At 41.9% G+C, this 18327-nt stretch overlaps 1 long non-coding RNA gene across 1 annotated transcript; it reads right to left on the bottom strand.

Annotated features, from left to right (window-relative positions):
• Positions 1–7534: 7534 nt before the first annotated feature.
• Positions 7535–17741, bottom strand: LOC123627596. Its single transcript, XR_006731374.1, has 4 exons — positions 17535–17741; positions 15074–15198; positions 9381–9541; positions 7535–7941 (listed from the first exon to the last, which is right to left on the bottom strand). It is a non-coding gene; the product is annotated as an uncharacterized LOC123627596 (long non-coding RNA).
• Positions 17742–18327: the final 586 nt, after the last annotated feature.

Genomic DNA, 18327 nt, shown 5'->3' with positions numbered 1-18327 from the left:
AATGCGCAATAGTCAATTCCAAATTTTAAAACCAGCAATGCGAGAGACAATTTTGTGTAGCAGAAAACTGAATTCTCAGTTTTCCATGGAATAAATGTTATGGGTACGTATCAAAAACCGTGGAAGTGTTTACAATCACTGACCCTAGGATCCCACTTCGAGGCATGTGCCCCTGTGCCCTCAAATACCAATTGAAAAGCAAAAAAGAGCCAAGATGTTCAATTACTTGTTTTTTGTTTGTTTGTTTTGGGTTTTTTTTGGTTTTTTGAGACAGAGTCTCACCCTGTTGCCCAGGCTAGAGTGCCGTGGCATCAGCCTAGCTCACAGCAACCTCAAACTCCTGGGCTCAAACGATCCTCCTGCCTCAGCCTCCCAAGTAGCTGGGACTACAGGCATGTGCCACCATGCCAGGCTAATTTTTTCTATATATATTGTTAGTTGGCCAGATAATTTCTTTCTATTTTTAGTAGAGACGGGGTCTCGAACTCCTGAGCTCAAATGATCTGTCAGCCTCAGCCTCCCAGAGTGCTAGGATCACAGGCATGAGCCACCGTGCTCGGCCTCAATTACTTGTTAAACTCAAGAACTAGATACTAACTGTGCCACACACACACACACACACACACACACACAAATGGTTAAAATAATTAAGAGAAATTAGTGTGTTGTGACATTATGCAAATATTAAAAATGACTATGATGTCAGTTATGGAGTTGCATGGAAAATGTGGTAGAATGTTGGGTGAAAGAGTCAGAAGACATATTGGGTTTGTGCACCATGCTCACCATTTTCCAGAAATATTTATAGACATGGGCCCACGAAGAGGATGTTATAGAAAAATGAAATTACTTGTCTTAAAATAGAAACATAAGTAAAAGTTTTCTACATTGTTTTTAAAATAAACACAGAAACATAAAACAATGAGAATGTTTGAAGTCTGCATCAAGGCATAAAAACCCTTTCAACCCAAATATAGTTAATCTAAGAACTAATGGCTCCAGCCTGAAGTTCCAGGGCCTGAAGGCAAGCTTTGCAAAAGGAAAATTAAAAAGAAAGATGAAGCAGGGAGAGAAGAAGAAAGGAACAAGAAAGGAGGGGGAGGCAGGAGAGAAAACAGTGTGGAAAGATTTCCAACCACCTCGTCTCCAGTCTATATTTGTTTTCAACATTTTCTCTTACGCTGACCTTACTTCTGTAGCTTCCTGAATCAATTCCTTCCTTGAATCACAATTTTCTCCCCTTAGTTTCATATCTGTCTATCTCCAGTCTGGATACCAGATTCTCTCTGTAATTAATGTTATTATAAAATGAAGATCTATGGGTTTCAATAAGTACTTGACCCCAAACCGGCTTGGAGAATGGGACAGCAAAGAGCTCCAAAGGGGACTGACTTCACCCATCCATTTGTTGCACTGGGGGTAAGATTTTAAAGGTTGGTAATATAACACTTTATTTTTTGCCTTCTTTTTTTCCCCTTTAAAAAAAAACGTTAACAGATTTAGGGGACACAAGTTGCATTCTGTTACATGCAAATATTGTATAGTGGTGAGGTCTTGGTGTTTAGTGCACCCATCACCCGAATAGCTTACATTGTACCCCTGTTTTTTGTCTTTCTAATTGTGTGACTTCTTCCTAATTCGCCCAGAGCATCCTTTTGCCTAGGGGCGAACAGAGTTGAGGGAAGGGGGCGGAGATTGGGGGAAGATTAAGAATGTCACAGAAAAAATTCAAAGAGTGAGACTTAATTAATATTCAGCTTTTGACTCACAAAGCAGGATTAAGTTCAAAGGCAATGGTCTTGCAGCTAGGCTACAGCTCTAATAAAGGATTTTCTAAATACCTTTCCTCTGTCGCATGTTGGCCATCAAGCCTGGATGATTTGGGTAACAGAGTCAACTCCATAATGAAGAGAAGGTAACTCATTTACTCATGACAGCTGCAGCATGGGGGTGACTCTATGATGTCTACAGCAGAAGCAGAATATATTAATAACTGTTATGAGCTGAATTCTGTCCACCCAAAATTCATAGGCTGGAGTCCTAACACCAAAGATCTCAGAATGTGACTTTATTTGGAGATAGGGCCTTAAAGAGGTAATCGAGTTAAAGTGAGATCGTTAGGACAGGCCCTAATTGAATATGACAGGTGTCCTTATAAAAGGGGGAAATTTGGACACAGACACCCATACAGGAGAACTCCACGTGGACATGAAGATCTACAAGCCAAGGACAGAGGCCTGGAACAGATCCCTACCTCACAGCCCTTAGAAGGAACCAACCCTGCCCACACCTTGATCTTGGACTTCCAGCCCTCAGAACCATGAGACAATACCTTTCTGCGGTTCAGGCTACCTGGTTTGTGGTACTTCCTCAGCCCCAGGAAACTAATGCAATGACCCAGGGAAGATAAAGGAAAGCTCTCCTTCCCACCCTGAGGGGCCGTGGGAAGAAGAGGAAGAGGAAGCTATTCCTCCTGTCCTCCTCCAGAACTCCGGAAGGAAGCCACAGTGACAAGCTTCCCAGTACCAACCTGGGATGCTGCCACGCCAGAGTCACTTGGGCTGCACAGGATGAGCTCAGCCGGGCCTGCCTCAGTTCAAGTGCAGTATTTACAAGACCCCAGTGAGTGACATAGTCTACAGGGAGGTGGCTGGCCAGAGAAGGTCACAGTAGCAGGAATGAGGTGGATCTGTAGGGCTACCGAGACACCCAGGCCCAGACCAGTGGGAGTCGGGGAGTCACAGCCAAGACTTCAGAAGAAAGAAGGAATATAGTCCCAGCAGGCCAGGCTCTAACTAGGTATAGACAACAATTTACAAGTTACATGCTGTAGGCTTCTGCTGCAAATGCTAGCAGTGTGTGCAAATTCCAGGAAGACTAGAGACGTCAGCCCCAAAAACCAGAGCCCCACTAAGTATTGCAACTCTTCCCCACCACACAAGATGTGCCGAAGCCTCACCCCTCCCCCACAGACCATCTTAGGAAGGGGAGAACATGCATCTGAGAGAGCAAGCACTTTTAGTCAAGAGGAACTGGGCACAACCAACTGATCAGATCGGACTCAACTTTAAGCCAGGTTGGTTGGACACCACCAAGTTGGATTATGTGTTTAAATTCCGCTGCATATACACAAAATGCCGCATTATCACAGGACTTTGGGATTGGTGGGGAAGGTAGACCATCAGGGTCACTATGTCAATAAAACAACTTCACAAATCCCTCAAAGGGATGGTCATAGTGGACCCCTTTGTGTTTTCTAGAAAACTGAATGTATTTCCAAGATTCTTGCAACTTTGTGCCGTTGCTCGCTTCAGGTGATGGAGTTTCACAGCCTGCAGAAGTGCTAATTAAAGTCAGCAGCAGCTTGACGATCTTGACACCACCCTCGACAAACAAAGGCACTTCCAGGTCTGTCAGCCACATTAGAAGTGACTAAGTCACAAGTGAAAGGCTGTCAGATGGCAATTGGGACCTGTACGAGCTGTGCAGGGGCAGCTAGCGGTGAGCTGAGAGCCAGCTGAGGGTGCGCTGGAGAGGAGAAGGCTGCCATTTGCATCTTGGCTCTGGCTGGTAGGACTGATAAATCTTTCATTTGGGATAAGGAAGTCTCTACCACGGCAGCAGGAAAGGCCGCCAGCCCACCGCCTGTCCAGGTTGAGATGTGAGTTTTTGTCTATGAAATATTCAATGTAAACAAACCCAACAGTTCTTTGGACGTGAAATGAAAATAAACAGCATGACTAACAGATGCCTCACCATCGTAAGGAGGCCTAGGAATCACCGCTCTTCATAAAGGCTTTTCCCTGGAAGGAGCACCAAGAATGGTATGCCCATTACTCATGCCCACGTCGTATGGACAAAGGCAGCCAACTGGCATGATCATCACTCAAGTAGTCATAGAGGAACCACTAACGCGGTTCAAAGTGCCTCTCTCAGTGATGGGAAGATGAAAGGAGCAGCTAAGATGACAGTTGCTTTTCTTTCTAGGCACTCTGGAACTCTCCGGGTGCTAGGAACTTGTCGGGTGGAGGAAGGATGTTCAGACACAACAATGGAGGGTGGAGGAAGCAAACATGCACACATTGCAGTCATTCATTCATAACTTCATCCAAGACAATGTCTGGTACATAACAGGGGCTCAATAAATATTTGTTAAATGAATAAATGAATGATAAAAAGAGATTAAAGAATGAACCTTACTTACAGAAATGAGTATTTATTGGACACCAGTCATGTGCTGGACATTGACTAGGTGTTGAAGACACAGCCATTAACAAAGCTCAGTCCTTGCCCTGGGGACCTTACTCTCTAGTAGAGGGGAGAGTTAGTAAAGGAACACATAATATGGCATATGTGTTATGAAGACAGCAGATTAAGGGGCTAAGTTGTGACCGAGAGGGGAGAGGGGGGTTTCCCTTTTAGGGGTTGGCAGGTAATGTCTCTCCAAGAGGTGACACTGGAGCAGAGACCTGAATCCAGGTGGAGAGTGTGATGGTTGAATATTCAAGTCAACCTGACTGCATCACAGGGTGCTCGGATTAAACACTGTTTCTGGGTGTGTGGGGGGGTGTTTCTAACCGAGATTGGCGTTTGAATTGTGGGGCTCAGTAGAGCAGAGGGCCCTCCCCGATGTCGGGGGGCATCGCCTATCCACTGAGGGCCTGAATAGAACAAAAAGGTGGAGGAAAGAGGAATCTCTCTTCCTGACTGATTACTGGGCCTGGGAAATCCATCTTCTCCCACCCTCTGTGACTCTGGTTCTCCGGCCTTTGGACTCTGAACGACATCACTGGCTTTCCTAAAGGAGCTCCAGCTGGTGGACAGAAGACTGTGGGACTTCCCGACCTCCATAATCAAGCGAGACAATGTCTCATAACAAATCTCTTCCTATCTACAGTTGAGCCTTGAACAACATGGGTGTGAACTGTGGAGTCCGCTTATGTGAAGGTTTTTTTTTCAGCAAGACCAACGTCTCCTCTTCCTCCTCCTCCTCAGCCTACTCAACATGAAGATGATGAAGATGGAGACTTTTATGATGATCCACTTCCACTTATGGAATAGGAAATATATTTTCTCTTCCTTATGATTTTCTTAGTAGCATTTTCTTTTCTCTAGCTTACTTTATTACAAGAATACAGTATATAATACAAATAATATGTAAAACATGTGTTTATTAACTATTGGTTATTGGTGAGGCTTCTGGTCAACTGCAGGCTATTAGTTAAGGTTGGGGGGGTCAAAGGTTATGCATGGATTTTCAGCTGCATGGGGGGGGTGCCAGTGCCTCAAATGACCACATTGTTCCAGGGTCACCTGTGTATCCACTCCCCTCTCCTCTCTTCTTCTCCCAACTCCTGAGTTTCTCCTCCTCTATCATTCATTCCTCTGTGTTATTTTATGGTTTCCTTCGTGCTCACTCACTCTCTTCCAGGTGCACACATTTCTCCCTCTCTCTAGTGCAAGAGTGGGCAGGTACGCATCTGCCCTGCCTGCCCCCCGTGTTGTGCCTTCTACAGTGTCCCCACAGTCACTTGAGAAAACTTTCTCTCTCTGATGAAATTAAAGTGTTAGAGCTTGCAACATCCTCAGAGCTAACACTGTGATTCTCAGGGCACACACACACACACATCTCCCTTCCTGGAATCTTCCAGACGTTGAGTAAAGTCACCCCTTACTCAAACCTACTGCTTAACAAGGCTTCGAGGAAGACTACGTCTCCACTAGCAGCGCACGAAGTTGTAAGAAGCTGAAAAAGAAGGTCGACAGGAAGGCCAGGTTCCCTGCCCTCCACAGTGTCCTTGTCACCAGCATCGCAAGCTTTGGGTTTCCCGACCTCTCTTTCCTCTCTCTGTTCTGCCTCCTCCGAGGCAGTGCTAGACGGGAGCGCGAGTGAATCATGAAGTTTCCTTCAATCTCCAAGACAAACCTTGCACTTAGGATGAAGATGAAAGAATATTTTTTTTTTTCTAAACCAACAGCGTAAACCAGCTGGGCTGTTCTGGGAAAATGTCACACCCTCTGGACCCTGCTGATTTTGCCTGGGACCAGACGAGCTGCTTCTTTCTTCCCTCTTTCAATCGACTCGAGTACATATACAACCCTCAGCCAAATTACATCCTCTAGCAGGAGAAGAGGTTTCGAAATGTTTTCTTGTCAGTTATTTACCTGAATCTGCTTGTTCACAGTTTCTGAGACAGGAAAGATAGATCGTTGGGACAAAGTTACTGAACGGATTTTCAGGTGACAGGCTGCAGCTGAGGGTTAGTTACGTAACTTTGGTTACGTGGCTCTTTCCGTTTTCAGGGTGTAGCAGACACTGACTAATTAAGATGGAAATTGATTTGCGTGCTTAAGCATCCCAGCTAGCTGTGACACGCCTTTCATGCTCTGGTACATTCTGGAACATTCTTTCTGCTTCTTTGGTAGTGCTGGGCCCTTGGTAGATGATAATGACAGTTCACTTTTGTCACTCTGTGAACGATGGAGTAAATAAGTGCTGGAACCTTGGAGCTCATGTAATCCACTCAAAGAGAGATGCTAATCCAGCAAATATGGTGCAACCCGACCTTCCCTGGACACGCCCGGCTGTCAGGCAGCTGCTTTCTGTGGCTGGGTCTGAGTTAAAGGAGATTACTCACGCCAGCTTCCCTGTTGGAGCTCCTGGAGAGAAACCACATGATCCCAGATGTTCTCCAAGGTCTGAAGTCTCCCATCAGAGCTGGCTCCTTTGCACTTAAGAGATTGTCACCATTTTTTCATCACTATTCATTAAGTGACCATTTTGTGCCAGACATTGTGTTATACCTCGGGATGCAACTTAAATAAGACCTACTCTTTTGTCCGCCAGGAGCTTACAATCTAGTTCAGTGAATTTTAATGACCTTGAATTGGGTAAAATAGTACCAGTTCTTTGTAGCTTGTGTTGATGATACATTAATCTATCCAACAAAAATTGATTGATTAGAAGTTGCAGTCTAGTAGGGAAGGAAACCTAAGTAAGTCATCATAACAGGACGTTGCAAGTGCCGTAATAAAACTCAGTCCGTTTCCTTGATCCTTCTTAAGACGACAGGCTGGGGAACTCTTTCAGAGGGGTTAAGGCAGAAAACCTAAGGGCATCGAACACTTATGGGGCTGGGGGTAGGATTTCGGGAGAAGGATGCTGCCTGAAAGATCTCTTACTTTCTGATCATATTCAAGGTTAGCCCAGCCGTACATGGGCTGATTGACTACTGGAGTCCTTGGACACCTATAATTGTTCTTAATCACTAATGTTCCATGGCTAATGAGAGAGGTCTTATGGCTCTGGCTTAATGAGTTGAAATGATTTAACTGTAATTAGCACATTTATTATTTTAATATAAATCAGTGCTTCTAAAGCCCCTGAAAAGAATTTAATCTCTATAATAAATTAAGCCCTTCCTACACGCTCCTTCATACTATTAACGTTACCTATTTTTTTTTCTTCTTAGCATAAATCAACAAAATCATCGCCCAAATAGTTCCCATTGTAGTGGATCACAAACAGCCAGGATAAAAGTAATTAAGCTTTATTGTAAATTGTTCTCTGAGCTTTTCTGAAAATCCCAAGGCAAGGCTAGGAAGGCCAGACCTCCAGCTAGGATCAAATTCTGACCGATCATGACAACGGAAGTGTGTTTTTGGTAAAACCAACAATAGAGCCTTCTAGCCACAAGTCCTGCCCAGCACAAGGCGAAGCAGGCCGGCAGCCAGGTGTGTGCTTTGACTTGTCCTCACCCCTTCATCCATCAGACTGAGCAGACCATCAATAACTAGAAGCCTAGCAGGATTTTTTAAGGTTATCACTCCCAATCCTTCATGTGATGGATGCTTAATGTTGATCAAATTGACTGAGAGTTGAAAAGTTGCCTTCCGCTGCAGGTTTGATTAGTTACCATTTTCTGCCAGATAAAGAAGTTTCTACAAAAGAAGAAAAATTACTTTTCTGGGATCTGTTCTTGCTTTGCAGAAAATAGAAATATAGCTAAGAAGCTTAGGAGTGGAAACACCAGACAATTCAGGCTTCACCAAGGACTATGCCTAGTGTTGACAGGAAATTCCTCTTGTTCTCTGTGTATATTTTGAAAAACCACTGTTTATTTTTGTAGGAAAGGATTTCTAAAAGGCATTCTTTAGAAACTCCAAAGAAAAACAAAATCTGTTAGACACCTAGGGTTTGGTCTTAGAATAATGCTAAGTGAGAATCGACATATATCAAAAGATGTAACTATTCTATTTCACGATGAATTCCCATTTACTCAAAATGTTTCCAAATTCGGGATTTTTTTGAAAATTCAGATTAAAAAAAAAGAGATACCAAAGAATGCTTGCTCTGGCAATGATCTTTTCTCCTTTTCATGTTTGTAACTACTTTCTCCAACAGTGAGAAACATACATAATAAAAGTCATTTTAGAATTGCCAAGCAAAACCACTACAAAAGCAAACCTATTAAGTAGAATTCAGTATTTATTGAACTTATTTTTTCCCTTGAGGTAAAATTTGCATACAGTGCAATGTAGAGATCTCACTGAAGTTTGATAAATGTTTACCTCATAAAATTATTGTTCCCATCAAGATATAGAGAATGACCTCTTCTGGGAATCCCCCATAGATGAGCACCATTCTTAATTCTATCACCATGGAATACTGTAGCCTATTCTTGAATTTCATATAAGTGGAATCATGACACTACGTGTTCTTCTATGTTTGGGTTCTTTTGCTCAACAGAATGATTTTGACATTTGTTCATACTGTCCACTGTATATCAGCAGTTCATTCTTTTTATTGCTGAATAGTATTCCACTGTATGAGTATTCCATAATATATTCCCCCATTTTCCTGTCAACGGACATTGGCTTTGCTTTTGGTTTTCCGACGTTAAGAACACTTACCATGAGATCTACCCTCTTAACAAAATTTTAAGGGTACAATGCAGTGTTAACGATAGGCACAATGTTGTACAGCAGATCTCTAGAACTTACTCAGCCTGCGTAACTGAAACTTTATACTTGGTGAATAGCAAGGTCCCATTTCCCTTCCCACAGCCCCAGACAGCCTCCATTCTCCTCTCTGCTTCTATGAGCTTGATTATTTTAGATTCCACATCTAAGTGAGGTCGTGCAGTATTTGTCCTCCTATGGCTGACTTCTTTCACTTCGCCGGTAAGTCTCTTATCCCACTTCACGTCATGTCCTGAAGGTTCATTCATGCTGTCACAAATCACTGGATCTCCTTCTTTTGCTGGACATTGGTTTTTTTTCCCCCCCTTGGGATTAGTTATTATGATTAAATTTTTCAGGAATATAAATTGGTAAAACCACTTTGGAAAATGATTTGACAGTTTTTTACATGCACCTACCCCGTGTGTCTTGTAATTGTGGACTGTGAGCTTATGTTTGGTGGAGTTCTATCTGTTGAAATTCTGTAGGCTTGGCTTCAAGGTGAGTCCCTCAAGACATTTCTTTCTATCAGGTAGGCCAGAGGTGAGATTCCCAGACCACAGAGGTAGACAAATTTGAACTGAAAATACAGGAGAGAAAAGGTATGTAATTAGAATTCTCGGAGTAGTATTGATTTTAAAGACAATTCGACCTAGAGCAAAAGATGAGACCGGAAAGCTCTCTTGTAACCTCTCTTTCCAGGGGGTGGATGTTATCACTAATTTACCCTTTCACTGAAGTTATAAGCCTTTGAGGGCCCTGACTCTAAATAAGAACGTCTTCCCCCTCTTCCTACTGTGGACCCAAGGCCTTATCTCCTTACCTGACATGGCTGTTAAAGTGAGAGCCCCTAAATCGTCAAGTTCAGCAAAATTCATTAGGGCCGTCAGAACTTCTGCTTTTCTGTTTCATTTGTGGCTTTGCTTCTAGAGATTTCTCTTACTTTCTTGCATGTTTAGTTATACATTTAAAAGGATGTTTATTATATTTTTTCCATCATTTCCAGGTGTTTTTTGGCAGGAGGATTCTCAGTTAATCAAGTTGTCATATCTCAAGAAATGGAAGTCAGCCCTCTACATTCTGTGACTCTGCGGTTATTAACCACTCTTCTCCCATTTGGCTAACTTGGATATTTATCTTATTTTATCTTCATGAATCAGGTGTTCTGAGTTCACAATGTGTTGGAACTATCCTAACTCAGTTCTCTTGGAAGGATCGTAATAAGAAATTGTGTAAGTGAACCAAAAAAGCTGAAAAGTAACAATTATAACTTTGGTATCCTTGCGTGGTGGCTGACCCTAGCATGGAGACGTTCAGTTGTCCTTCCTCAAACATTTCAGCCTGTGCCATGATGTAGACCATCAAGGTCACTTTTATGGCTGTACTAGGTAAGTATGTCTGCCATATTATGAATGATTAAACTTGAACAGCAATATTGTATGTCAGCAAGAGTTCAGTCAGTGGTGAACTAATAAGACTCTAGTTCTATCTAATGCCCAACTAGGGAAAATCTGACTGCCTTTTGGATATGGTTTTGGGTTTCTTAGACATTACAGGTGTAAAAGATGGTCTGCTAGTAGGCCCAGGAATTGTCAAGTGATTAATTAGAAACAAAAAAATTATAAATGATTGTGTTTCTGTCTAGAGCTGCCATAGTAGTTCACACTGCCTTAGCTTTATTTTTCTCTTCCATCAGTTTTCTAGTTTTGGAAAAACTAAACTGCTACTGTGGTTCTTCAAGTTCACAAATATTCTCCTCTGTATTCTGCAGATACACTGTACCTGAGAAAACACGTTTAAAAGATACCCTACTCAGCACTCTCATAGTCTGCTGACTGGAACAGCAGTTCCAGAAAGCAATTTGGTTGAACACACCACAAGTTTTAAATGTAACGCTCCTTTGAGTCATTCATTCTTGGGAAATTCTCAGACATATGAATAAAGGCTCAGTGTTCAATTATACTAACACTATTGTAACCTGCAATGCCAAAAAATTGGAAACGGCCTAATGTTCTACAAGAAGAAATGGTTACATAAATTATAGTACATATTTAGAATAGATGGTTATACAGGCATATTGTGATATAAAATTGAGTGAAAAAAAGTGAGTTAAAAATATACATGTCTATTGTTCTCACTCACGTGTGGAAGCTAAAAAAATTGATCTCACGGAGATAGGGTATTGAATGATAGATCCCAGAGGCTGGGAAGGGTGTGTGGGTGGGAAGGGGGAATAATAAAGATTGGTGGTTAGTGGGTACAAACAAACAGTGAGATAGAACAAATAAGCCCCAATATTTGATAGCAGAGTAGGGTGGCTATCATTAGCAAAAATGTATTGCATAGTTCAAAGTAGCTAGAAGAGAGAATGTGAAATGTTACCAACACATAGAAATAATAAATACTCAAGGTGATGGATACCCCAAATACCCTGGCTTGATTGTTACACATTCTACGCATGTAACAAATCCATGTACCCCATAAATGTGTAAAATATTTTGCATTCATAAAAAAATTTATAAAATTTGAAGGACATAGCATTCCCTTTTTACAAATAAAATTCCTTACATTTTATATTCCTATGATCTCTGAAAGTTTCAAATTCGTAACTTGCTTATTAAAACATATATTCACAGAAATACATGTATAAACCATGATGAGATACCACTTCACACCCATTAGGATGGCTAGTATAAAAAAAAACAGAAAATAATAAATGTTGGTGCAGATGTGGAGAAATTGGAAGGAACCCTTGTGCTCTGCTGGGAAGAATATAAAATGGTGCAGCTACTGTGGAAAATGGTATGATGATTCCTTAAAAAAACAAACACAGAACTACCTTATGATCCAGCAATTTGGATTCTGGGTAGGGACCCAGGAGAAATTAAAGCAGGGACTCGAACAGATACTTGTACACCCACGTTTATAGCAGCATTATTCAAAATAGCCAAAAGGTAGAAGCTATCCAAGTATCCGTCAATGGATAAATGGATAAACAAAATTGTCTACGTGTCTTTAAAATCAATACTGCTCTGAGAATTCGAACCATAGACCTTTTGTTTCCTGCATCTGCAGTTCAAATGTGTATTACCTTGTGGTGTAGGAACACCTACACTGAAAGATTCACATGAGAAGCTGTCTCAGGCTGATAATACCTCTGGTTGCCTGGAAGAAAAAAATACCTAGAGGGACATGCCAACCCATATTATTCAGCCTTAAAAAGGAAGGAAATTCTGACACCTGCTACAACATGGATGAACACTGAGGACATTATGCTAAGTGAAATAAGCCAGTCACAAAAGGACAGATGCCACGAGATTCCACTTACAGGTAGTACCTCGGGTAGTCAAATTCACAGAGACAGGAAGTAGAATGGTGGTTTCCAGGGGCAAGAGGGAGGGAAGAATGGAGAGCTGTTGTTTAGTTGGTACCAAATTTCATTTTGCAAGATGGAAAGACTTGTGGAGATGGCTGGTGGGGACGGCTACACCACAAGGTGGACGTACTTAATGCCACAGAACTGTACACTTACAAATGCCTCAAATGGTACATTTCATGTCAATGTGTATTTTACCACAATAAAAAATATAGACCTGGAAATACATGAATATATACACATATAGCAGCATATCAGTCCTATAAAAAAGATGATATATGGGCATGTAGGTTGATAGATACACAAAGTGATAGCTTCATGGTGTGTTGGTTTCCTATTGCTGCTGTGTAACAAATGTCCATGAACTTGATGGCTTAAAACAACACAACTGTACTGTTATAGCTCTGGAGAAACAAGTCAGAAATCAAGGTGTCAGCAGGGCTGCACTCTCTGGAGGCTCTTGGGGAAAACCCTGTTTCCCTGCTTTTTGCAGCTTCTAGAAGCCACCTGCACTCCTTGGCTCCTGGCTTTCTCCTCCATCTTCAAAGCCAGCAGCCCAGCATCTTGTCTCCATCGTGGTGACATTACCTCCTGTGTCAAGTCTCCCTCTGCCTTGCCCTTCTAAGGACACTCTGCATTTAGGTCCCATTAGGTAATCCATAATAATCTCCCATTCAAGATTTTTAACTTAATCCTTTTTTTTTTTTTTTTTTTTTTGAGACAGAGTCTCACTCTGTCACCCGGGCTAGAGTGCCATGGCATCAGCCTAGCTCACAGCAACCTCAAACTCCTGGGCTCAAGCGATCCTCCTGCCTCAGCCTCCCCAGTAGCTGGGACTACAGACATGTGCCACCATGCCCAGCTAATTTTTTCTATATATATTTTTAGCTGTCCATATAATTTCTTTCTATTTTTAGTAGAGAGAGGGTCTCGCTCTTGCTCAGGCTGGTCTCGAGCTCCTGAGCTCAAACGATCCGCCTGCCTCGGCCTCCCAGAGTGCTAGGATTACAGGCGTGAGCCACCGCGCCCGGCCTAATCCCATCTTTTGCCACATACAGTAATATTCATAGGTTCTGGGGATTAGGACATGAATACCTTTTCTTAGTAATTTTTAAAGTTTTTAAATATTTTTGCTTTTATTTATTTTTTAATATATTTTTTAAATTGACAGATACATTGTATCTATTGTGTGCAATACAATGTTTTGAAGTCTACATACATTGTGGAATGACTAAGTCTAGTGAATTAACATGCATTATCTAACATAGTTATTTTTGTGGTGAGAACACAAGAATACCATTTTTCAAGAATACAGTCTGGTTAACTATAGTCATCATGTACAACAGAGCTCTTGAAATTATTCCTCCTATCTACCTAACTGAAATTTTATATCTTTTGACCAATATCCCCCCAACCACCCCAACCCCAGGTAACCACCATGCATGCCACTCTTTACTTCCATGAGGTCAACTTTTTTGGATTCCACATGTGAGTGAGATCACGTGTTTGTCTTTCTGTGCCTGCTTTATTTCATTTAACATAATGTCCTCCAGGGGCCATTATTCAGCCCACCCACACATGAATGGACAGAAAGAAAGAAGGAAAACGAAAGACAATGGCAGGAAATATCATAAAACAATAGTGGTTAAGTGTGGTTTATGGAATTATGAATTGATTTCATCTGTATACTTTCATACAGCTTACAAGCTTTTTGCAATGAGCAAATTTTATAATGAAAACTGCAATGTTTTAAAATGGGCTTTCTCAATGCAAATATAATTTAATGTATTTGGGGTGCTTTTCCAGGTGTGGGACGGGTTCCACTAAACCAGGGGTCCCCAACTTTTTTGGCACCAGGGACCTGTTTCATGGAAGACAATTTTTCCATGGACAGTTGGGGTGGGGTGGGAGCTCAGACGGTGATTCAAGCGATGGGGAGTGGCTGTAAATGCAGATGAAGCTTCGCTGGCCTGACCACTCAGCTGCTGTGGCCCAGGGGTTGGGGACCACAGCACTAAACCACTCAGCACGCCTGGTATAATTCTCCTAATGATTAGAGTAATCCATTTGTAAGATGTCTGTAGTTGTAAAACCAAAGTAAGTTGCCTACTTAAGACTTCGCTCAGGAATGAACCAAGCCAAAATTAAAATAACGCCTCCTTTATAGAGAAGGTTAATATACAAAAATGCAATACTACACTTATGATGATGATTATGATGAGATGGTAGAAACCTAACAAGGTGTCTTCTCTTAATTCTCGGCACGGCCTTGGTAACAACACCCCGCGGCCCATCTGCAATGTTTACAGCTCCCTCTGGAAATTTTCCAGTCTCACCATAGTTAGGTCTCCTGTCCCTAAACTTCTCTGGTGCCACTGGCATTCATAATTAGATTTATACACATTGCCTATCAAATGAGGTAATTTGGTGTGATTTTGTATTCACTTGTTTTTTTGTAAAGCGTGGCTTTGGGGGAAGAATTGAAAAAAATTAAACATCTCCCAGGGGTCTTCATTATCGTTCTTCAGTTAATGAAGATTTTTCTTTGAAGCCAGGCGCTGTGCTGAGCGCTTTCTGTGAATTGCTGCATTTGAGTTCTTGCACTGTCTTATAACGTGAGTGCAAGACGGGGACGATGCCATGCAGAGGCCACCTGCCCACGGTCACCTGGCATGAGAGGGAGGGCATTTATGAAATGATACGGGATACTGTCTCCACACTACAGCTAACACACACCTGTCTCCTGAAAAGATCAAAAAGACGCCTGACTCAGGAGTCCCCTCGTGCAAACGTTCACTTCAGGTCAGACTATTGGTTAACGCACATCTGTGTGTCTGCTCTCTCCAAACTCTTCAAAGTCTCTAAAACATACAAAGAAAGTGAAAAAGATAGTTCTTGCCCTTTTAAGTACCCTACAACCTAATTTGAGAGACAATATTAATATGTACACTCTATGATGTAAGTAGAGTTACTGAGCAATCTATACCCTTAAAAATCCAACACAAGTGTTATTTTAGAGATGGAGTTCTCACTATGTTACCCAGGCTGGTTTTGAACTCCTGGCCTCAAGCAATCCTCCTGCCTGGGCCTCCCAGCATGCTGGGATTATAGGCATGAGCCACAGCGCCCAGCCAGCAAGAGTGGCTTAATGTGATAAACAAAGTTCTTCCATAGATTTTAGTTACTGTAAGTATCCCTTATGACTGAACAAGAAAGCAATTTGAAGTGAGTTGGAGCTTTTTCTTTTTTTCCACTTATGTTAGTATGCAATTACTGACTCCTTGCAAGTTGTACCAACGCTCAAAAAGCAAATTTTTAGAAGAGAAAAACAGAGGAGGATGAAGAAGGCAGCCATGATTTAGAGCAATAGCAGGAAGGCAAGCTGTGGCTATAAATCTCTAAAGAGCGGTTTGTTAAATAAATGGTTTCTCTTTGGAAGGCAGATGTTTATCAGTAAATACTCCTCGGAAGCGCAGCTTGCTAATCTGCAAGGGGAGACGTCTGGGCACTTTTGTTCCCAAAAGGTCGTGATGAGCTAAGGAGGGGGGAAGCCTGACAGCTGCTGTCGGATCCGTATTCATGAAGCAAGCCCGAATCGTGTCTCTGCTCACGGCTAGTCACGGACTTGCCTTGTAAGACACAGGATGATGTGTGTACACACACACACACTCAATCCTTACCTGATTCTTGCACAGCAATAAACAGATTAATATTCAGACAGAGTACTGCAGCTGGACAGTGTACCGGCGTTTTAATGGTAGCACACAGCAAACTGGTATCAAGACAGGTGAAGCACAAAGCAATGAAACGAAGCTTGCTTGATGGAGACTAAAATGGGATATGCCACACCGAACAACTACTATTAAATTCAGTTTAAAATCTCTGGGAGGCAGGGGGAGATGATTCTCTAGGAACTCCGTTTTGAGATTGTTGTTCTCTAACTCGTGTGGATCTAAATTTTAAAAATAGCAATGAACCTCTTAATAGCTGCAGCTTGTTGAGAGTATAAGACATTCTGAGCACAAAATATGCAGCACAGAACTTTTGGGATTGTGCGTTTGCATAAAAAAGGGGGTTAAATACATTCTGTCAGTCTGTCGTATTGTTCATTTTTTGCAAAGGTCTTCCTACGTTGGAGACTAGATCCTTTCACATGGGCTGCTTTAATAACCAAATAAAACCAAACAAAATGTCTCATAGTATTACTTGTCCTAAAAAACATGTGTCTTGCAAATGCCGTGGAACTAAGCATTTATTTGCTTATGGGTATTACAACCGTTAGCAAAGGACTCAACCAGATTTAGGGCTCTTCTTAATTGACCGTATTGAGAAAGGGATTCATCTGGTCCCACTTTGTAACACGGGATGAGTGGGAGAGAAAATTAAATGTGAAAATCAGAAATGCTTTTCTAACAGGATCATGCTCTTCTATAACACTAAAGGTCTTTTTTCTCCTAAAACATTAAGTTGTATTATTAATTTTGTCACCCGTTTCTCAATAGCTGAATAGATTTTAACCATTTTATATTCTAAATGTATTTTTTGTCCAAGACATTTTATCAGAATTTTCCTTGCTTGTATAATCTGAAAAAAATGGGTTCTAGAGTGTCCCACTTGCTGTCTCTTGGAGACTGAGGCTTCATTTCTAGGAGCAAAAGGCTCATTTAGCAATGTAGTTATTTCAGGATTTATTTCTATTACGGAATTTCTGGGGTTCAGAATGTAACTTTGCACAAGAAATATTAATATATATAAATATGTATGCGAAAAAAAATTAACAAAAAACTGGAGGTTCTAAGGAGCAAAGCGAAAGAAAGAAAGGCCAAAGTTTCCTAACTGCTGGCAGCTGCACTTAGAAGTAGCAGTAAAATCTTGGGAAAGAGGCCCAAATATACATGAGCAATGCAACGTTCCTCCAAATAATACACAGGAGACCAGGAGATGCCTCCTCTGCTTTTAAATCCACAGCAGAGGACGAGCTTAAGAGTTGACCGATGCAAGGCGCTGGAGGACGTCCGTTCACCACAAACTCTGCAGAGAATGTCACTCTGCACCAGGGCAGGGAATTTACTTTCTTGCTACCGTTGTATACCCAGCCCTAGCACAGGATCCAGCCCACTAAATATCTGATGAATGAACACATAAATGAATGCATGGGAATGCATGCACAAATGCTGTATTACAGCAAATATTGTACCTCTTGGGGATCGCAGCCAAAGCAAAAGTCGAGGTCATTTGCCCAGCCAGTGTTTCCTCTGACAGCATGACCATTGTTTGACCTCGTTGGAAGAGAAGTTTATAAGGTAGATGCAGGGGGGTTGTCTCTTATTGCTGCAAATCTTGGCCTGGCTTTGATCACTAGGCACCCATCAAATCTACAAAATATAATAAAAGTTTTTCAGGGTTTTACCTGAAGGGAGAAACAGCCATGGTCTGTACTCGTATCACAGTGACTGGTGACAAACACCCATCCTGCTGGAATGAGCACCTCCCGCCTCTGCCCTGCAGAAGGCAGGCGTTATCCCTCTAATGTGAGGTTGGAAAACACTCGGGTAAAGTCTGCTTAGGCAGTCATGAGCCCATTACTCCTTCCTTCTCTTCCCACTTCTTCCAAAACATATGCCCACAAATGTTTGCTACTTACCTCATCAAACCCTTGCAAAATTCATGCTCATGTCCCACCATCCAGAAATCTCAACGTTTCCCATCTCCTCCAACCCTACCTAGTTTTTGAGTCAAAATGTCAAGGTGACATCCAAAGCCAAACCTCACTTTTCACTTGATAAAACCCAATAATTACTCTGCTTTCTTAAGTCAGATGCTCCTGCTAATCTGATACAAACTGTCCAAAATTAGCATTTTCCTTCCCCCTCAATGCCAACGGCATTAAGTGACTCAACCCTGCCATGCACCAGCCCCGCTCACCCTGAAAAACCATCGTCTTCACTTAGCACCCGTCTCTGTAGTTTATACAGTGTCAGGCTTGGCTC

This window comes from Lemur catta, chromosome 25 (assembly GCF_020740605.2).
Source record: "Lemur catta isolate mLemCat1 chromosome 25, mLemCat1.pri, whole genome shotgun sequence".
In the NCBI taxonomy this organism is placed as follows: Eukaryota; Metazoa; Chordata; class Mammalia; order Primates; family Lemuridae; genus Lemur; species Lemur catta.
Note: the sequence above shows the minus strand (reverse complement) of the source record. Positions and strands in the feature narration are given on the sequence as shown.